Here is a 23,160-nt window from a genome sequence, read left to right as displayed (position 1 = left end):
AATGGTTTTATTAGAAGGAGAACACAGAGGAGTGATAGACAGATAGATGGTGGCTTTGGGCTTATGAGTACTTGGTGTTTGTGGCATATACTGAGCACAGAAATGAAGTCTCAGGTGTGCCATTCCCCTTCACCTCAGCACTGCAGTACAAGGAGACAAACACCACAGTGGGCTAATGCACTGCCCAGGTAATTTCTCCATTCCTCCGTTCACACTGCATTTAGTCCATAACCACTGAGTGTTTAATAGTGTCAGGCTGTTCCCCACAGATATTTGGCTACTTTCTGAAATTGCAGCATAAATTTGGCAGGGTTTGTTTCAACTTAGTACAAAACCTCACGTGCTGCCCACTAAAGGGCAGGATGTGCAAGATTTTCTAGAAGAGCATCATTTCTTCATGCCAAGAAGAATTGCTAAGTGCACAGCACTTTTACTACAGCATAAACCACATTACTCATGTCTTTGGCTTTCACTCTTTTTGAAAGAATAGTGAGAGCTTTTGACACTGTAGTGCTGTGCAGCCAGGCAGGAGAATAAGTGTGGGGATGCTGATCCACATCTGGCTGTGAGCAAGGGATTTTGGTAGGTCTGGGAGTCCAGTGGCATCTCCCTGCTCAGGAGGGAGTCCTGATACTTGGGGTTTCTAAAAATGTGGTATTTTTAGTGAAGCAGTGGGCAGGTAGGCAGGGAGGAATCTCCCTTGCCTGATGTTGGTCATATGGTGGTGTCATATGGTGGAGTTTGCAAGCATGAGATTAACTCTGTAGTAAATACTGAAGCCATCAGGAGAGACATGCTGCTGCATCTCAGTTATTAGGTGCATTTGGCCTGCTGACACAAGCTTTTTGAAAGCCAATAGGTATCAGAGAAGAGAGATCCCAACAATTCAGAGAGCCATCCTCTGACAAACAGTCTTTGAAGTGTCTCTGAGGAGTAAGAGAAATTGTGATAATCAACTCAGCCCCAAATGCTTGCATTTTCTATGAAGTAATCCTTCACACAAACTCCCTGTTCCCCTATCCAAATCATACTGAAAGCAATGAAAAGATTCTCATTGGTTCAATCCATCTTATGGTCATGCCCTAGGAGAAGAGAGATTTGTGATTTTATTGATTGCAACTTCAACAATAATGTACACAGTAATAAGCATTTCTAATTTTAGACTACATAGACTGTGGTAAATATCTGTGAGTAACCTAAATGCTTAATTTTCTCTATAAATTTGCTGTATGAGTACTAAGAACCACATGAGCTAGTCTTAGTTATTTGGTTATCTATTCAAGATAATGGGCTGTGCTGGAGAAGCTTTATAACACCTTTAATTGCTATGTGAAACTCAAGTTGCTGGAGCAGTAAAGAATTTAGCTCAAAGTGTGTAGTTGTTTAGGAGGGGCAAAACATAATGAAACTATAAAAGCAGTGAAAAACCATTTTTTTAAACTGCTAGACAGTTAAATACTTTAATTGAAAGTTTTATCTACATAGGCTATAAAAGTATGCAAATAATATTAATTATAATAATAGAAAGACGCTTTCCAGGGCTGATAGAGAAGAGAAAATCCACCTCACGTGGAGAAAGTTCTGCATGTTTTCCTGAAAAATCTGTTAAGTGGGGTCAGATCTTTCCACTAAAACATGTTTAGCCTATGGATACCTACTGGGTACATTGCATGCTATGTGTTTTGCTGGTATGGATTTTACCAGCCATGCATGTACATGTGAGACTTTTAAAAAGCCATATACAAAATGGGAAGAGACACAGATATAAATGGACACAGAGAGAACAGGAAGAAAACCTCATTGAAAAAGTGTACTCCTTATTACATCATTCACAGAAACATTTATACCACAAATATATTGAGAGTGGGAGGTTCTATTTAAATCTATTTCAGTTGCATAAATGAGGAAATTAATTGAGTGGGGAGAGGAACATGAATCCATCTTCAGTTTCCACTGAAAACCACTCAATGTATTCAGGTGGATATGCAAAACACCTTTGTATTCTGTGTTTTTTATTTTTCATTTCTAGCTTTCTTCTTTTGGGGGAGGGGCTGGAGACCACCAAGAAATGCTCTAATTCAATATCTGATGACTTTTCTGAGCCATTTTTTTTCTCAATGGTTCACCTGGATTATGGGAAGACCTGGTGAGATATTACATGGCGGGAGTCCTGAAAAAAAATGTGAATTATAGACCTGATAGGCTGTGAGTGCAGCAAGAGTTTGAATCCTTGTCATAAACCCCGCAAATGTCTCTGTTTTTGGAAGTTTATGGTCTATTGAGCTACAGTAGCTTCTGGCTTTGATTCCACAATAACAGCCTCATCCACCTCATTCAAGTCAATAGGGGATTTGCCATTGCACTTAAAACAAGAGGAAAGGGCCCTAAAATCCTCAAAGTAAGTGTCTTCTGAATGGTATGCTGACAGTTACATTTCATGAAATGGCTGTTTTATCCACCTGGCTTTTTTTTTTTTTTTTTTTTTTTTTATAATTCCCTTCTGCCCCAAGAAAATCAGAAGATTAGAAATGGAGCTGGAACTTGCAGGTCAGGAAGAGCATTGATCTTCCTTCAAGAAGCTTCAGAGATGAATGAAAATGTCCTATCATGATTTAGATCTCCTTCACACCAAACAGTAGCAAGACTGGATAGTGAGAACAGCTGATCCTTCCTGAGCACTCAGTTCATGGGGGGCCCTCAACTTTGCATGAAAGAAATGTGACGCCTACCAAAGCAAGAGGGACAGAACTGGCTGCCAGGGGGGATTCTGAGCTGTTGAAGATGGTAACTGTGTCATTGCAACTCAGCTCGTTCCCTAGGCTTCCAGAAATCCCTGTTCTGCATAGACTTAAAATAGAAAACTGTAGAAATAATACATAATTCTTACTGGAAAACAGGGGCAACTGTTTGTTATGCCTGAAAATGATTTAGTTCCAATTGGAGGACACTAAACTCCTGAAATAATGCTCATTTTTGTCTCTGTTATAAAGCCACCTTGAGTTTACACACCGCTGAGTGAAATATTTTATCATGAGCATGAGCCTGCTGTGGGAGGCTGTGATTTAAAATATCTAATCACCTATAGGGTCTGACTGCATGCCTGGCAGAAGCCAAAAAGTCATCTTCTAGTCATCTCTGTTTTTTTATATCTCTAGCTAGGAGGTAATAATAAAAGCATATTTTGCACTTCAAAATTATAACTTGCCTCTGCATTCCAGCCAAGCCTGAACTTATCAGTAAACAAACATAAAAAAGGCAAACAGCACTACTGATTTGTGTTATACATTGTGGAAGTCATTAACTATGACTCAGGTAGCAAAACTTATACGTTCTCTCTTTGACAGTGATGACAATTTAATAGTATTTGACTCTGCTGAGTTACATGGAGCGTCCTGCAGCAATGAGAGAGGTTGTTTATCAAAATGATAAACATGTTTTCATTTCCTCCTTGGCTGCATGTATGTGATCAGAAGTCCAAGGCCATCAAGAATTCACTTATTCTGGCCACCAGACAGACATTAAGCTATTCAGGACCATCTGTGCTTGAAATGAGCTCCACTTAATGGACCTTCCTAGGGCAGGTCAGTCATAATGAATGCATGTGTGCATGAATGCACGAGCAGAGCAGCTTTGGTGAGACTTCTCGGGCTGCTTGGCGGTGGCACAGACGGCTGACAGATAAGATGTGCCTTTCTTTTTGGGGTCATATGCCCAATGATTTTTGAATTCAGACCCTCTGTTACATTTGCTTCTAGCTCATTGCAAATGCACCTCACAGCCTAATCCAGATGAAGGTTGTTGTAAGAACTTGCTCGTGCCACTTGCAAAAAAACTAGCGATGCCCAAACAACATCATGGGTTTTGCTGGCCAAATTCTGCCTCTGTTACACCATTAGTAATTCACCATGGGAATACAAGCAAAAGAAATCGAATGGACCAATTTTATCCACACTTCCAGACAGTTCATTAGGACTATAGCTGGTTTATGGTAGCTCTATTTATTTGTACAGCTTCAAGTAGCCAGTCTAAGTGCCAGTGCTATCATCCTGCTAAGGTCATATACCCGTATGTTATTCTGAAAATGCTTAAGGATATGCACATGCTGCTGCTAGACCTAGGAGAACAGAGAAAATTTAAAAGAGAATTAAAGTTCTATAGACTGCAAACAAATGTTTAACAATGTGACAGTAAAAATTCTTCAGACTCTTGTAGATTTGCTGAAAAAGTGCTCACATAAACTAATGGGTAAAAAAATCTCCACCCTTGCCACCTCATGTCTTTATACAAACATCCAAGAGAAAGGAAAAAACAACCCTGTGTCAGCCATTTTTACATTTACTATAAAGACTTCAGGTTTGGGGGCTGCAGTTTAAAGAGTTTTCAGTTTGAATAAGATCTGGAAACTTCCCAGGTGTAATTAATACATTCATAAGCTTTAATCAAAATGTTTATGCCAGCTAATGTGCCAGAACTACAGACTACACTGTGCACAGGGGAAAATACTATACTTTACTTTAAGAAATAATAAGCCACTACTATGGAACTTACAAAGTAACATTTTTGCTTCTGACAGGAATATGTAACAGATGGAAAAACAAAGTCCCATGCCACGAGCCACTTCACAAGTGAACAAATAAAAGACTCCTCATAGCCACAGTGCAATTACACTCAATTTTTCTTTTACATATAATCCACTGACATTCTGTATCTGCTCCAGAAGGAAAAGTATCAAGGTTACAGGATGCATTTGCAGAGCAATCAGAGAGGGCTTAGGGTTTTCACTCATTTTCACAAGGTCAAGGATAATTGCCATCAATGAAGTCACAAAACAGCTGAATTTGGCTTATAAACATGATGTAACACAAAGGTACCATCAAAAAATTGATCTCAGTATAACACATTAACATTATTCATCACTTAATTCTTTTCCATTATGATAACTGATAAAAATAAATTAATGGGCTTTTCTTTATGTATGGAGTTACCATAACCATGCACATGCTCTGCAAGTCCCCTGGATTTTTTTTTAGCCCAGTGGATCAGAATAGACTGCAGTGGTCTGTTTCCTAAGTTTCTATTTATATTCTCATTAATATTCAGTATTTCATCGTTCATTATGCAAGATCTATATTATTTTCATATTGAGAAGACTCTATGCAACAGCAGCAACATAAGTGACTCCCGCTGTGGGTCATTAAGTTTTGGGTTGGGATATTGTTTTATTGAATGCTGTTGCTGTGAAAGGGTTCTGGAGATGCAGGTACCCCCTTAAAGAACCTGCTGCTTCTCGACAGAAGACCAGAACAAGAGGACCATGGCTAGTGAAATTTGTTTTCCTGTGGAAATACACCTTGTGTTAAATTTTAAAATCCTTTTGAGGTTCTTCTGATGTCCAGATGACTTAAGAGAGCACTCCTGGAGGTCACAGCTCTGAGAGCCCACAGGACTCTTTCCCAGGGGATGGTGCAACATTCCTGTAGGTTGAGGCCCCAGTTCCTGTGTCATGGCACAACACCCCTATTTTAGTAAGACCAATAATAAGATTGTCTTGCTTTGTGCTGGCCCATGATCAGAGTCTGGAGAAGAGCTGCTGGGCGAAGCAGGTCAGTTACATGAGAAAATTCATTCCACACTCAGCCAAAGTTCTGATTGATTCTGGAGTCAGAATTCCTGAGCTAAGAGAGGCAATGTGAATTATCACAGGCATCTCTGGTTATTTATCTTAGAAACTCTTAAGATTTAAGAGTAATCGTGACAGAAAAGGCTATTTTTATAAAATCAAAGTTTTCTGCAAAAATGAATAACAAAGGAACTTTTAGAGGAAAATAATATCTTTAAAATATTTTGTTCAGCAGAATGTTAATATTTCAGTTTAATATTAACTTCTTTTTTTTTTTTCCATTTGTATTTTATTTTCCATTCAGTATAATAGGGGAAGCAAGGATATGCAAAGCTCTAATTAGCACAAGGATTTGTAGTCTTTTACAATTTTCTACTAATGCTCTCTGCCATCAGCCACAGGAGGCTTTTTATCTGAGAGATTTACAGATTCTTATACTTACACCCAGAGTAGAATAGACTCTGATCCTCACAAACTGGTTTATTCGCAGAAATTAAAAACATGTATTTTCTGTAAAGGAGAAATGATGTGGATTCTACTCTTGAATTCACAAAGAAAACCCAGAGCACACCAGCATGTGAGCTGTGATTGGATCTAGGGCTGGCTTATGGATTTCCATATCAAACCAATATACACACCAGAGAATAGGTTTTTCTACTAAAGAGTCTTGCAAATTGATCTCCTGAGAAATTTGCGCAGGACCTTTTTCCTATGCATATTAAAAAAAAAAAAAAAATCTTACAGATGAATCAAAGGGAAAATGGTATCCAGAACAACAAGGCAGCCTTCTAGCAGCTCCTGCCTCTGGCACATTGCAGTTCCAAAGGCAGTGGAATAACCAGCAAGGCTGAGGAAGGCGAGGGGACAACAGGGCAAGGGTGGCTGGAGAGGAATGCTGATGAGGAATCTGCTCCTAGCTCTTATTTAAGCAGGGTTATGAGTAGTTTTAATTAGGATTTTGCATGCACGTGTACAATATACCCCAAAACGACAGAATCTGTGAGAAAATCCCACTTCTTTTGTGTGGAGCTGTCCCTGCCAGGGCCATACCCAATCCCCACAGGACTGGTTGCTTTTTTGTCACAGGGAGTACGGCAAGGGAATTGTAATAAGGACTATCAGCACTCTGGTACTGATGAACTACAAAACCCAGATATGTAACTCACAAGGCAGGCAAGAATCCAATGTTCTCTTAGTGGGGATCTTCAGTCTTTTAATGAGATTTTTTTACTTCAAAGGGAGACCAACTTACAGCAACTTTGAGAAATGGAGGTTAGAAATTAGAAGTCTTGGTGGGATTTACAGCTCTGGAATGCCATTAAGAGACGTGTGAAGAGGCAGGACTTAATTCAGAAAGAGAAGAATGTTATTTTTGAGAAATAACTGAAGTTCCATATCAAAAAGTAATAAGCATTATGACTCTAAATTTCATTGACTTTCAGTGAGATATGACACTCCTAGAGGTCTATATCACTTGTAAATAAGATGTCTTGGTCTAAATGATGTATGCCAGTAAGGCTGAGCATAAAATCTTGTAAGTACTTTAAAAAAAATCTTGCTCTTAGTCACTTGGGTGGTTTGGAAAATTTAATATTTGGTATGTCAGAGAGGATAAAAAAAAATGAGTTTGGACAAAATAGATGTAATATGCCTGCATTGAAGCCAGTGCTCCTCCTATAACTTAAACTGCAGGCAGCAGTATAAACTAGAGATTAAAAAGACCTGCTGTGCTATTCTGATCATTGCTTTGCAGCTGCACAATTCTTGCCCAGAACAAATTTTCTAGGTATCAAAGCTGTGGAGAAATGTACATTTCTGCTGCTGAACAGAAATGAACATTTCCGTAATTGACATCTCTAGTTCCTTGCCAGAGAACAGTGAAAATCCAAAGTGGAATTAGGCCTGAAAATACCCTAACAATAAAATTTGAGTGAACCACAAAATACTGTTCTTGTTACCTCTAAATGTTGTTCTAAATGCTGTCAGCAAAAGGCATCCAAAGAATCAGTTTTAAGTTTCAGGAAAAACACAGAATGAAAGGAAGACAGGACTACTCTCTTTTTGGATGGAATAATTAAGTTGATAAGAAATAAGTGATTCAGTCACAGCTGCTGATGAGAAACGAATATAGAAGTGTGCATGAGAAGTAGTTACTAAGAAAGGATTTAGAAATTATTCCATGCCAACTATGCAAGCACAGCTTGGTCCTGCCAGAGTCTCACTTTTGCCCAACAGGTTTTCCCCAAGCACCAGATCTCTAAAACTGATTTGGCTTTCACTGAATGCCTTCACCACCAAACTACTCTCCAAACTGGGAAACTGTATTAATTTTCCCTTCAGCCTTAAAAGAGATACAAAATTGCTTATTATGCTCATGACACACCCTTTTAATTTTTCATATGGTACATGAAAATGTCATACTTTTAGGATTTTTAAAAAATATTTAGAAAATAATCCACTGATTACAAAGAAGCTGAGCAAAAACCAACTTTCAAATCCAGGATTTGAGTCATCACAAAATGATTCAGGGAACTTAATTTCTTGTGGAAAAGCAAAACAATGTTGCTCTATACAGTTCATCTTTTGATATGAATGTTGCAGATAAATTCATCCCCAGATAATTTTATCCACTAAGGTGATTAGCCTATGGAGAGCCTATGATGTGTTTACTGAGCACAGTAGCATAGTTTATGGTAATGCTCTTGTCATGCTTTATAAACGTGTGAGGTGCTTTTATGAAGTAGTTAGATAAGGAGTGGTGAAAGTAATGTGATCCATAAAGAATGCACAGTGATGAAGAGCTGGGATTGCAGAGATACTACAGACAGACTGATAGAGAGAGTTATAACCAGTGCAGAGGCTGCATTAATCTTCCAAAGAATGGTAATAAATAAAATAACAAGAAGGAATGGTTCTAAACAAATTTGGCCAATGAATAAAACTGAGATGTCAGGGTGGGATCAAAGTGAAGCTGTTTTGAATGGGATCTCTTAGGGATAAGTTGACTTGCCATAGTGGCAATAACATTTTCATCGATGGGGTTGACCACATCTTACAAAACCCATGAGAAGGAAACCAGAGGACTGCAAGTTCCAGCACATGTAAGCAAGTGCCACTGTAAGATGCTGTGTGTGACAAGCAGTAGCAGTAAATCCTGTCCTCTGCAGCAGCTGAGCAATGCCAAGCAATCACTTCCCAGGCATTGCTCAGTGGACAAGTGTGCCCATTATCCCACCCCATATATTTCTAGAATTACTCATACTGTGGCGACCAGCAGCTGGTCCTGCATTTGAGCAAACAATTCCTTTGCCAGGAACTGGCTGCACAATGGTGCAGAAGGACAGAGGATGGGACCAAAGGCTCAGAGGCAATCAGTTGTTTTTGCATGGAAAGCATTTTACACTGCATTCATTATCCACAGCAGAAGAATCTGGTAGTCTCCAGCCTAAGGAATTTACAGCACATTCATTTCTGAACCTTATTTAGCTTCAAGCACAGTCAAGCACTTCAGTAAATGTTAGGGACTGGGTATGGGAACTGCAATATTTTAACTTTCAGACTGCTATACCTCAGTTATGAATTAACAAGTCAAGGAATTCTCTCTCAATCTATTTTAACTTTCAGGCTACTCCACTGTGGTTATGAATTAGCAAGTTTAAAAATTCCCCCTCAAAATGATCTATTCCCTCCAGACTTAAGCATGATTGAACTGTTTTACTTCTGGTTAGGACCAAACTGTGGCTGAGGAAGAGGGGGAAGCAGAGGATGATGTGGGATTCAGGCCATATTGTTCTCAAAATTCAACTCATCAATGCAGCCATTTCTGTGGGAAGCTTCAGTGCGAGGGTGGTTGCCTCCTCCTCACTGAAATCTTAAGGGACAGTGGCAATATTTTATTTCATTATAACTTTTGGCACCTCTTATTTTCTTCTTTGGCTTTGTTCTTGTGACATTCATCTCAAACAAAGCAAGGCTGACCGATTTTCTCTTTTCCTGTATTACTTTAATCATTTCCCAAACCTCTCTTCTCCTACATTTTCCCATAGTCACTGTCCTTAGCTGCTTTTTTTTGCATGACTCTCCATGTTTTGATGTCTCTCTCCTCCCTATTTCTGTTGATGAGCAATATTTTATTTCCTGCCACCTTGATTTGCTCTGTCTTTCCGCTCCACCTCTCTGCATACAATTTTAACCCTGATTTATTCTGGTTCCCCACTCTCCCTCACTCTCTCCCTCTTTACCTTTTTTTTCAACTGCATTGAATGTTTCTTTCTCTGACAATTTCTTTCTCTTCTCTCTGGGAGCTCCTGGTGAACAACACAATACAGTACTACCTCCTAATAATTGATCACCTGGCTGCTGTTCAGATTTGTACAGCTCCTTTGAATACATGTGCAATTCAGTTCACTCTGTTCCTTTATAATGTGGATAAAAAGGCCTGCATACTCAAGCGGAAATACAGGCAGTCTAGTGAGCAAATAATTTCCTACTTTGAAAGCAACATGTGACACATTACAACATTGGCTTGAAATTTGTATTAATTTATTTTTTATTAGTTAAACAGTAGCAATATGCAGGGAGCTCTGCAGTTAGCAGAACTGAAGAGGCTAGGTAGAAAACACATTTATTTTTCTCTCCCCTGTTTATCCTTGGTGATGATCAGTATTCATGCAAACACTGTCAAAGAGAATGTGGAATAAAATTTTTCAATTAAAAGTTGCTTTTTAAACAGATTTTTTTAAAAACTAAAATCTTTTTGATGAAAAACATTGACATTTCACTAGCCAATGTCAAAAAATTTCAATTCAAGATAAAATGCCTGTCTCAGGGTGTGTTATAATTCGTACAACTCAACTACTTTTAGCAAATGATTCCCAGTTTCTATATAGTACTACAGCCAATAAACTATGCCATAGTCACATCATCACTAAAAAGGGAAGGTGTCTTGAATGCTGAAGTCCAGACAAAGAAGGAAGTAAGGAATTATTCGAGCTATGTCTCATGGTCACAAAGGAACCATTTTACCTTAAGATAAAAATAAATTCAACTTTTGTTCCAAAATGATCCAAGTGATCTATTCCAAGGAAATTATGCAAAAAGAAAAAAGATACATGCACGTGTCCTGGGCATGTCCTGCAGCTTCCTGAGGAGAAGCAGCTCATCTGATGTGTTGCAGATTCTGTGCTAATTCCAGCACTGCCTCCAAGGGGTCCTTCTTCCATCAGCTCTTAGACTTGTCCTGATTTATGTCCAGCTTAGTCCACTTTTGAGCTAGTTGGGAAAACCCCATTTCACTCAACCCCCAAAGTTTTGTGTCAGAGAGCTCAGGTTTAAGTGCCATCCTATGGGGTTCATGTGGATGCAGCTCCAGGTGAGCCTCACCAGAGAAAGGACCCCAATGCTCTGACCCCTCAATTCAGCTGCCTGCATTTCCATGTTTAAAACCTTTTGGATAATGTTGAATATAAACTGGGCTTTCATGGGGGGCGGGGGGGAAGGGAAAAGCCTGTAAACTAGAAACAGGACAGCTCTGCCAACTCTCCTTAATGGTGTGCTGGTAATTAAAAGCAGAAGAGGTCATCTTGCCCAATTCTTTCCCAGTATCAAAATGTTTCCCTCCACACACTCATGAGCATTTTTCTCAATTTATTTTCACATTATTTAAGCAGTTGGACTTCTGCTAGTGCATCCTTTGAAGATGCCATTCTAGCATTTAATGGGATCTACCATTGGGCTGAACAGAAAAAGAATGTTCTGTTTTCTTTTGCTCAGTTTTCCTCATTAACACTAATTGTGGTGCTATGACCAACTGAACACAACTATTCCCTGTTCCAAGTTTACAGACGTCAGATGTGTTTCAGATGGTCATCACATCCCCCATCATCATTATCACCACTTAGACAAGCTGTGCATTTGCTGCTTCTCTTCATCTTTCTTCACCAGCCTGTCCCCATCACCTCGCTGATGTCCACGGCTCTTCTCAGCATCACTGACATCACTGATTTTTTTAAAATTCCACTATGTAACAATTACATTATTATTATTAAAAGTGATAAAAATTCTGTGCTGTAAATTGGATGAGCATTATCTCCATTAAAGAGAGAAAATCTGCCCTATTTTCCCAGTCCAGCACTTATGTCTACTCAGCTCTTCAGTACTATTAACTAAAACATAGACAACCAGCACAAGTTAATCAAGTTTCAAGAATATTTGATCATCAGTGTATGAACAACCAGATAGATTGGTATTTATTACTGCCTGGGCTCGTCAGCACTGTGGAGATGGACAAGGAATAAAAAACAGGGTGTAGAAACAGAGACAGATGCTCTGTAATAGAAAATCCAGCCAACAGTCTGAGATGGAAGACGAATGCCATATCTAATTGAAATGGTGCTCTGTGCTTCCCAGCAGTGTTCTCAACAAGGAAAGACACTATTAACTTCTGCTCTTGGAGAAACTGCCATCACTTTCTTACTTTTTCCTTCAGCACTTGGCAATTTTCCAGCATTAATGTTTGAATACTTATTTTCCCCAGGTATATTAGTTCACTTTTTTTCTAGTTACACTCACATTATTTCCTGGGCCTTCAGATTTTTCTGATCCTTTTTATTCTGGGTCTTGTAGTCCAGTGACATGTTATAACACATATTTTACTATCACTGGTAAATTGGCAGAGGTCCTGTTCCCTGTGAGCCACAAGCTGGATAAAGCCATCCCCAAATACTTCTTTTAAAACCTGAAAGACGCTTTTTTGCTTGGCAGAAAACCAAACTAGCACTTGCAATAGCCATGGCCCTAAATGGAGTAAAAGGAACAGATTTTCAAGCCCAACCTACCAAGTTATCCAGCACTGCAAAGGTGTGGGTTTCCCTCTTGTTCCAGTGGGAACCTTCTCCTATCAAACTGCACACTAACAAAGAAGGAATTTAACCCTGCAGCCAGAAAAACTACTGACTTTCCACTGAACAAACAAAAATGTAATATCAGCAATACCTTTAAGGCGGGCTTGGTTGACAAACAGGTGCTCTCTCTGTAAGACAGTTTTCTTATTGATCTGTGCTAACATCTTGCAGGAGTGAACAATCTCATTGCCATGTCAAAGGCTAACCATCTGTGAACAAGTAATGCAGCCAGAAAATCCTTGTTGCTACAATAATAGCCTTAGGACGTGGGTTTTGTTTCAATCACCACAAAAAGAAACCTACAGGAAACTTCACAAGAATTGTTTTTCTGAGAAATCAGTGAACCTAGAAAAATATTGCTTACACAAATTTCATATAAATAAATTACAATAATTTACACACTATTGAGCAAGTAAAGTTACTGAAATAATTGGAAAGTTCATTTTTCCCTTTTTCTCCTTTGATATTGCAATCACCTTCTCACAGTCTCATGCATCACAGCCCTTCTCTTATTTAAAAATCATAATTCTCTCTGTGGGAAAAATCACCTCTTCAATACCTGAATATATATGTTAATACTTTCAGGATCAGATTTTTTTTTTTCACATCAATAAACAGTATTCAGCCATGCTGGAACCACAATTTTAGACTAAAAGACCATTCTAAGAGATTGATGTGCAAGCACAGTGTCATACTGAGAGGGAGACTAGTGAATTAATGATTCTGGAACAAAAATCTAATGGCAGGACTTCCTGAGACCAGGAGACAGTCTTGTGAGAAACTTTCTAACTCAGTGAGATAGCATTAGGTTCTAAATAATTATCGTGTCAGAGAATGCTAGGTCCCTAGGCATAATTTTTGACTAAGGGATTTAAGAATTTGACTGTTCCCTTAGAAATGTGTACCAGGAGGTCCCTTATATCAAGGTAATTAATTATTATTATTATTATCATCATTATCATCATCATCATTGTTACTAATTACTGCCTTTGATAAGTTACTGGACATTGTTCAGTCTATAGCTAAGTGTCATTGAAAAAATCTAAGTTTCTGTCTAGACCTGGAACGCCTTAACTTTGTCTTTCGACTCACTGGTTATGCCTAGGGAACAGCCTCATGCAATAACAGCACTGTGGCATCCAGAAACAACTCTGGTTCCCAAACCCTGATGAACACCTGCAAGGAGCAAAGCTGAGCTCATGGTCTCTTGCACCCAGACAAAGCTGGTGAGAGGACGTGAGTGCAGATGTTTCAATGGCACAGTTGAATACTGAGATATTCGGGGTAACTAACCACTAATGAACAGCAAATTGCTGTACCTGCCCATTTACAGTCGGGATAAGGGTGTCAGTGCACGGAGCAGACAGGAGGTTGGCTGGTACCATTGGAACTCCTGGTCAGGAACTGCAACAGAGACAGAGTCAGGGAGGGAATCCTTGAGCCCAAGACTTCTCAGATCAGTGCACAGCACAAGCTGGGCTGGGAAGAGGCACAACAGGACAGAGCTGCCACAGGTTTCCCATTCTCCTTCTCTGCTCTGTTCATTCCTGTTTTCTCTCCAGCAGTCTCAGCTCTGTCATCCCTGGCTGATGTAGGTGAGCTGTCTGAGGGGTCTGTTATCCTTGTGCATAAATATCTCACCTCCTGCTGCTTTCTGAACAGATCAAATCTCCTGGGCACTTGTGGGCTTCTCCCCACTATCCCTGTTTTGCTGACTTGTTTCAGCTGAAAATTTGCACAAATAGAAGCATTGGTTTCAATTCTTTTTGAGTTAGTCTGGATAAAGAAAGTATCAACAGGAAATAGAAACAACAGCACTGTCAGTAATTCAGTGAAGTCATGGTTCACTCTTCTTGGGCTTTTTCAACACAAAATGTCAGAGACAACAAACTGGAACTTCTTGATGTCTATTTGCATATTTGTTTACTTTTCAAACTAATTAGCTTTTAAAGTATTACCAGGGAGCTGAACAAATGTACCATATAGCTCCAAAAAAAAAATACAAGAGAAACTGAATTTGAATGAATTTACTTTGCTGGCACCATGGATGTGTCAGCCCAGTGAACACTTAATGCTGAACATTAATTATACAAACAAAGGAAATGGGACAAAGCTGTTGTCTCTGTTAGTTTTCTTCCAGGATTCAAGCATGTTTATGCTGGAGGTTTTGTGTTGTAAATAAATTCCTGACTGTGATAGCTTCAAATGGGATGATATTTCAGAAGATTGAAAATATGCACTGATCAATGCCTGAGACAAACAAGCTCTCAGCTGTTGCTGCTCACTCACTGACCCTCACTCAATAAGGAATTCTTTATATCATGCTGTGAATTTCATCAGCTGGTCATCAGCATGATGGACTGATGGTGGCTCTGCTCCCTCTGGCCACTTGTCTGACATACAGCTTTCCAGTCAACTGCTCATGGGTTTATGGCCTTCTTCTGATCCTTAGGACAGGGAGAGTAAGCACTTGGGCATCAGAACAAAGCAAAAAAAGATAAGTGCAAAATTCACTGAAACTTCTCGGAGAAATTTAGATTCAAAGTCAAAATTTGGATTAAATTCAGGTTAAATTTAGGTTAAATTAGGTTTAAGTTAACCGTGCCAGAGACTTTTGTCTGTCAATCTAAAAAAAAAATATATCAAAAATTAAGCCAATAACAAAACTCAATAAATAGCAATATAAAGTGAATGGAGAAGGACAAAAATGTCAACTGCAACTTGTTGATGTCCAACTGTAAAAAATAAATTTTAAGATGGTGGTGAAATAATGTCAGTTAAGAACAAAACTTAAATGTTTCTAACCAACATAGGAGTGACTTTCTGAAGAAGAACATTATTGGGAGTGATGAACAAGAGAGGTGGTTGGAGTGATGAATAATCAGTGTACTGAGAGATGTCAGGAAAATACAATTTTTCACTTTGTCTTCCAGTGTTAAATCCAGGAATTAAGACAGAACATGAAGTTGAAGTTTCAAAAAAATAAGGGAAAATCTCACACAAGGCACATGAGCTGAAAGTTTTCTGTGAGCTCACAAAACAGTTAGAAAAGCAAATTCTTTTAAGGGTTATTAAACACAATCCCTGCATCACAAACTAGTGAAAACTGGAAAGGTCTAGACAGAAATTCTCTTTGTTGGTTTATCACTCCTGTACTCTGCCTTAGCATGTGCTGCAACTGCTACTGGAAACAAGATTGGATTCCTGACCTGACCCAGTATGGTTGTTTTTAAATTCCCAGAGATGGTCCCAACATCCCAGAGGTCATTCTTCTAGTCATCTGAAAATAGTAACCCACTGTAAAGTATCACCAAGCTATTTAGGACACATATTCCTAACATAAATCATATATTGGGACTTTCATATCCCTTTGCAGGTCTTGCATTTCCATTTTTTCCTGCTCTTATCCAGGGCAAATCTCCATCACACACCCATCTCCTGTATTCTCTTTATATTCAAATCACATCAGCTTTGACATTCCCTCTCCAACTCGTGCTATGAAACGCCATCACCAGTACACCCTAAACTTTTATTTATTTCCTCACCATCTGACAGCCTGTCTCGCAGAGCTTTGTCCAGAGTCACTGCTACAGGACACAACAAGGGAGGAAATGTCAAAGTTGTCATGCACATTCCCCACTTCTTTGATTTCTGCTGCCAGCCTCACCTTCTCCAAAACTTCCTTGTTCTTGGGCTTCAAGCTAAGGATGAAACTCCCACATGCCTGAGAAATTCTCAGATTTCTGAGCATCCCAGATTCACTGCTAAATGGCCCTTAAACATGTACAAACCTGGAACACAAATACTGCCAAACTAGAGCAGAACAATTGTCCATCATCTCTTCTGCACTCCCTGTGACAGATGAAACACAAAGGGCTTCAAAAGAACACTAAAGATGCCCATAAATGGGACAACTGCAATATAGGCTGCCTACACACTTATTTTCTGGGGAATAGGAACTCCTATTCCTTTGGGAGAATTTTTAATCCTAGATAAATTCATAATATTCAAATGATCCAGAAAAATACACGTATTATTATTATACGTCCCCATTAATATTGGTGTGCCATAACTTTCACATACATTATACACTGTATTAATAAATATTTTAAACCTGGTTCCCTGCATCGATTTTACAAATTTCTTGGGTATCTGCATTCATTCATCAGAAGAACTGCAAATATAACAGTTATTCTGCATTCCATTTTGTGCCTCTTCAGTTTTTCTCTAGTGTATATGGCCACCTGCATGTCAATTTTTGCTCATATAAAGCTATTTCCTTGTGTCTCAAACATGTCATGTGGCTCCTAGTTCAGATTTCACTGGTTAAAATTGATGATAAAAGGGGCAATGTAAATCTGTCAGTAGACACATCTTAAATACTCATAATGACATTCAAGAGTTCAGTATCCAATACAGTATTTCCCATATTCATCCTGGTGTGCTGGAGCAAGCATTTCAGTAGTCACCAGTTTGGGCACACCTATTTCACTCTAACACTGTTTTTTTTCCAATAACCAATGTTTTCATAACAAATCACCAGATAGGTGATTTTCCCTCACCACTCCAAGGGCAGGAGGTGGCTCACCCCTGGGACTACTCAAGCTCTGTTTTCAAATCATTCTCCATTTTCTTCCTATCCTCTTGGGCCTGAACTCCTTTTGTGCTGTTCTGCAGTCTCTGCTCATCCCCAGGAACAATTCAGCACATGTTCCCCCGGGTGCTCTTGTCTCTCTACCGTTTACATCTTGACAACATCACCTTCCCTGGTTCTTCACTTACACGATCTGTCACAGATCCATTATTCATTTTCAGAGCACAGTGTTGTGAACCATGTCGCAGGTTCAATTCACAGTGTTGTGAACCAGGTGCTCTGCTCAGGAGAAAGAATTGGGTCTTTGAATGCAGTAGTTAGGATTTAATTAGAGCCCTGTTCTGAGGGACGTTCACAAGGACTGCCCGTAGCCCAGACATGATCCCGAAAATAGTACTTTAAATGAACATCTCTCTCCATTGAATGCAAAGGCAAAATAATGCCCCAAAGCTAAAATTATCCATTGTGATTTTCTTTCTGTGTAAACATTTGTTTAGTTGTTCCTCCTTTTAACAACTTTTTTCAGATCATCTGCTGTTACACTACTCATTCACCTGGTTTAAATCTAGTTTTCTTAATCCTTGTGAGAGTCTTTGTTATGTTCTCTATCACCCAAGACTGTATCAAGCTTTGTAAGTCAAGTCTTCCCATTTGCTTCATAAAAAGTTTTTTACTCCATACTTCTCCAAAGGTGCCAGATTATTGCCCAAACCTTTAGTAAATCTAATTTATGGTAAATATTTCTCTTCATACTAATTAATTAGCATTAAAAATAAGATATGACTGTAACATTTCTGCACACTTCTGGAAGTGCTTAAAAATAGTGTTACCACACTAAAGGTATTACTGATAGTAATTCCATTATTTCCACATACAACCCCACATGTATACACACTGTTACATGAATGTTATTTCACTTTGTCCTGGCTCCCTAAAGATAAGGAGCTTTTAATTTTAATATTGGTTTGCATGCAGTGAGAGAGAATTTTAGATTACAGCAGGGACCATGAACTACATGCACTTTTTAGCAGTGGCTGTGAACATCAGCCTGTAAAAATTCTGGATGCACATGCACAGGGTGGGCAATTGTGCACATCAGCATCCATCCATGTCTGCAGCTCTCTGTTCTGAGCATGCCAGACTGTGGTCTGTGTACAGATATAAAGAGTTTTCCACGTTATAGGCACAGGGACTATTACAGAAAATCATTCATTACAGATGAGCAGCATATTTTTCTGCATCTTTTTCAATCATTAAAATATGTTTCATAGTATATTTTTAGCTCAGTTCATTAAATGCATGCACAAACTTGCCCACATATCTATAATTCCACTAGGCTACTTTTAGCAGTTTTGCTCAGTAACATTAAACTCTGTGTACTGCAGGCTTTGTGTTTTACTACAACTGCCATGAGCTTTGCAAACTTAATTGCCAGAGTGACAATATTTCAGACAGAGCTGTGAATTGAGGCTGCTGTTGGAAGGCTGTGTGTCACAGCTGAGGTGATGAAGGGCAGGCACTGGATATCTTTGCATGGAAGTGTTAGAATTTTATTCATGGAAAGCCAATGTTTGTGAATGCCATCCATGCCTGAAAGGTGTTGGAAGTCGCTAAGGGATGTGTCAAGGTCTTTCTAACACACCGCCTGATTCTTGATGCCAATCATCAAAGAGCAATTGGAGAAAAGGAAAAACACTATCACCTTTGTATACAGCTTTTAAAACTCACTTTAGACTGTGGATATGAGATGTTGATCCCCTTTCCCAAATAGATAACAGCTTAATGACCTTATACTTGGATTCTTTTCACAAACAAGTTTGTGCCCACTCTGATTTTTCCTTGGATTGCAGAGGGTCACACTCGCATCAGTTTAAAGGAACAGCAATGCCAATAAATACCTGCAGCTCAACTCAGCTTCAGCTTCTCTGTCTCAGGCCAAGGGTTGCAGATGAAGGGAGGAGGCATTTCTTCATCCTTGTATCCACTATTATCAAAATAATTATTGCATGTCTAAACATAATTCCCAAGAAAAGCAGAAGGGAAAAGCTGTCTCTTTGATAATACAGTAGAATCAATAACAAGAATTAACTAATGAGATGGTAATAACACAGAGAAATGAAACGGAGGGAAAAAGTAAAGCTGAAGTACAAATACTGGAGCATCAGGAATTTGAATTAAATAGACCTTTCTGTCTCTGTCTCACTTTGAATTTCCACAGCTATTCCAGGTATATGCAGCAAAATCCACTAAAGTACTTTTCTAAGAAGCTTCTGAGGAATTAACATAGCTGAAAGCTGAGAGTGCAAAAGCTGACAGGAGATTTGGTCCCTGTATGCCACATAAAATCTCAAGGCAAAATCCTGGTCCCACAGAAGAAATTGGCAAATGTGGATAGGATTTCTCTCTGTCTGCTTCATTATTCACACTGAAAACTGCTTTGTTTATGGGATGTGGACTGCACGAAATTGAGTTGCCTTCATTTTATCTGTGCAGCTGATCTCCAGCCTCTGGTGAAGGATTCCAAACTCTTTAAATAAAAGAGGATAAGTGCACTTTAAAAGTTCATTTTGTGGATTGGTTCCTTTCCCCCCTGCTCTGGGCTGTAAATGGTTCAATTACTAGGACATCATCAAAAAGTCTCTAAAGTTTATCCACCACACACCCAGGAATCTGGGTGTTTCTTTAGTTATTTTGTCATACAGAAATATCTTTGCATAGGTGTTAACTTCCAGGGTTAGGTGGGTTTATTGCTTACATTTTCTATCAAAATTGTTCTATGAAGAGAAACAAAAGGTGAAATAAAATGTTCAAAGGAACACAGCAACACCACATCACTGTGGAAGGGATCCAGACAAAAACCTACTCCAATAAAGGCAGCGTTGTGTGGTTTTCCTAACAAAATTCGTAGGCATCAGGTAAAATGTCAAAAGCCCTTGGTCCTACACGATCTATTTATATATTTGGACAAAATTATACAACTATAATTCCAAAGGTTTTTTGAGTAACACATCACAAACACCAGAAACATTTCTCCTTAGACCACTTACATCTAATTTTCATTAGAAATAATATTATGTAAACATCTAGGGTTTACACTGTAGGATTGTACTCACCCCTACACAAAGAACTCCATCACATCTCCAAGGGCTACGAGTGGTGATCATTCCTTGGAAAAATCACTTTTAGCCATGTGGATATCACACTAGCACAACACTAACTGCTTTATGAACAACTGTATCACCTCTTCCTAGTGATCTATTGTGGACAAGATAGTGTCAAGAAACTCCCAGTTCTATGCTTAAATTCACTGTATTTTCGTAAAGGAGAGGTTCTTTGGCTGGCTGGAGAGAGTTTTCTACCTGGGTGAGTTAATAAACTTTATTTGGGAAAGGTTATTGCTACAGTAAGAATGGCTGAAAGTTACCTGGCAGCTTGTCTTATTTTGGAAAGAAAACAGAGTTTCAGAAAGTATTCGATTCTTGGATTCCTGCACTTAGCTTGGATGGCTGAGATTTTCCCTTATTACTATAAGAGTTGGGCAGTAGTGCAAAATGTTTTAAAAAGTGGATTTTTTTTAGCTGTTTTCACTGCCTGTCAGATCTACAAAATGACTTTTAAAGCTCATGTAGAACACGCCCAAAAAGTATTCTTTGTTGGAGTAAAGCGATCATTATACTGTAACTAAGAGTAACAAGAATCTCTTGCAGGGCTCACGCATTTATTTTCAGCCCAGATGAAGAGCTCTGTCTCATTAAAGGATGCTCTGCATCACCTGGAAGGTTTCCTACAAACTTCAAATGTCTCTGCAGGACCTTTTCCTGCTGGGGTGGAACTCTTGTTAGCTGTTTGTGTTTCCCATCATGCGTGAGCTGCTTCCCAACCAAGCAAGTCCACTGCTTCCCTACCCCAAAAACTCCCTGTGAGTACCTTCTGAAATGGTCCAGGGAGGCAAGAGATGTTGCCTCTTCACCAAAATACAGAGATTCTTAATGGCAACATTGGCACAACTAATACACTCCCATTCCCAGGAACTTCATTGCCTTATCTTGTAACACCACTAATCGGGTATTTTTGGTTCATCAACATAATTTGCAGGGTGCCAGCCACTGCAGAGTCTATTCACCAAATAAAATCAGAGTAAGCCCTTTGGTTTGTGGTTGGGTTTTTTTGGTGGTGGTGGTTTTTTTTCTCATTTGGACACAACATTTGGTTATCATTCTTCCCATCACAGGTGGCAATACCATTTGCTGAGGGACTATGCTTCTTCTTACTTATTTGCTATTTTCTTGCTGTTCCTCTAATTCTTCTTCAATCTTTGCATTATCCTACAATTGTTCCTGGATCTGATGTCTTCTACAGTCTTTGTGCCTACAAAACCCAAATAATGCAACAAGTAGCTGCTATAAATGCAAACTAAAATACCTATAAACAAATAAAATAAAAACTTATCTAAATACTAACAAAAATGCCAGCTCTTCTAAAGCTGAGGAAATCCACTTCCAGTCACCAAGCAGCAATTATTATTATTATGACTTTCATGCTACAGTAGGCAGTATTATGTTTGCTCAGAAGACCAAGTAATAGATAATAAAAGGGTCATCAATTAATGCTAAATTATATTATCTATTTTCATCTATAAAATCAGACACTGAGTGTGACTACCCTCCTACAACACACTTTGAAAAAGGCAAATAAAGGAGAATGAGAGAAATGTTACGAATTGACTTTGAAGCAGAGCATATGCTCTACTTAAATGGAGATTATGTCAGTTAAGGATGTATTTGCACATACTCCGAGTGAACATCTCCAAAATCTCTGTGCATGTGTATAAGCACATACTCATTCTTAAACATATATAGGCATAAAAGTCCAGCGTGCTCAGAATTTAAAATTCAGTCATATTTTCCTCAGGAGCCCCTGACTATCTTGAAAGATCTGTGCAGTTAGCAGATAGCTGGAGGTACATTCCCACCACTGCTCTGACTTTACCTGCTGTTATTTTCAGAATATGAGAGGAAAGTGAGTGATGTCTTCTACTCTCCATCTAAGAGCACCACAGGCATTCAGTAAGTGTTTTAAACCATCTTTGCCTGAGTAAGTTTCTTAATGTCATCTGGCATATTCTGACATTTACTAGCTATTTGCAAGTTAGGTTAAAAAAAATTACATATACAGATCGTTTTCTACAATGAAATATCACGTTTTGGTGATAATCCCAGTTCACCCAAGGAATCCTGATTTCACAGAGATCCAGATAGTAGAACTGAGCTATTGTGTTAATTAACTTTATCAGAATAGATAAATTATTGCATTATTTATCTGTTCTCTACCGTTTGAAAACACTAAAATTAGAATCCTGAAATGAAACCATAACTAATGTGGATCATCACAGATATCATTGCTTGATCTGTCTACTTGATCTGGCTTTAATGTTTTAAAATATGGTTCCCAAAACTAATATTGTCATAAACTAAATGCATCATCTGAAAAATTATTCCCTTTTCTAACACTATTTGGTATTTCTCTTATTTATTGATGTCTTTTAAGCCTTTGTCTTAGTGTGTCAGTACACATAAAACTTATGCAGCTTATTTGGTCACGTTATCTACATGGCTTTATCAATATTTTTGAGCATCTGCTGCCTGGCAGCAGCATTCATTAGATCATGCACAGCTTTTGACTGCAGGGGGATATTTGAGCTCAGGTGTAAACTTTTGCATGGCAACCTTCAAACCACTGTGAAATGAATCCCCCTTTCCTGGTCATAACAGGAATATATTTGTGCAACTGTTAAATATCTAGCCTGAATTATTCTTATTTTCATGGTTTGGACTGCCATGGAAAATTCAGACTAAGCACACATTAATACTTGCACTCTTTGGCACAGGTTGTGTTTTTTTCTTTTCCCAACCTGTTGCACAGTCCTGAGTAATGATTGCTTATTCTTGGTCTTCAATTCTCTTGTTTCTCTCTTTGATCAAAGCCCAACTGTGTCATCTACAAATTGGTTATGACAGTAACATGCAGGAAGTAATGTTTTTCAA

At 38.7% G+C, this 23,160-nt stretch overlaps 1 protein-coding gene across 8 annotated transcripts in view; it reads right to left on the bottom strand.

The window, feature by feature from the left end:
* Positions 1 to 23,160, bottom strand: part of TAFA1 (TAFA chemokine like family member 1) — a 219,923-nt gene that overhangs the window by 42,907 nt on the left and 153,856 nt on the right. The gene's annotated exons all lie outside the window — the stretch shown is intronic.

Source organism: Aphelocoma coerulescens, chromosome 12 (assembly GCF_041296385.1).
Source record: "Aphelocoma coerulescens isolate FSJ_1873_10779 chromosome 12, UR_Acoe_1.0, whole genome shotgun sequence".
NCBI lineage: Eukaryota > Metazoa > Chordata > Aves > Passeriformes > Corvidae > Aphelocoma > Aphelocoma coerulescens.
The sequence above is the reverse complement of the archived record's forward strand: the minus strand, read 5'-3'. Positions and strand labels throughout refer to the sequence as shown.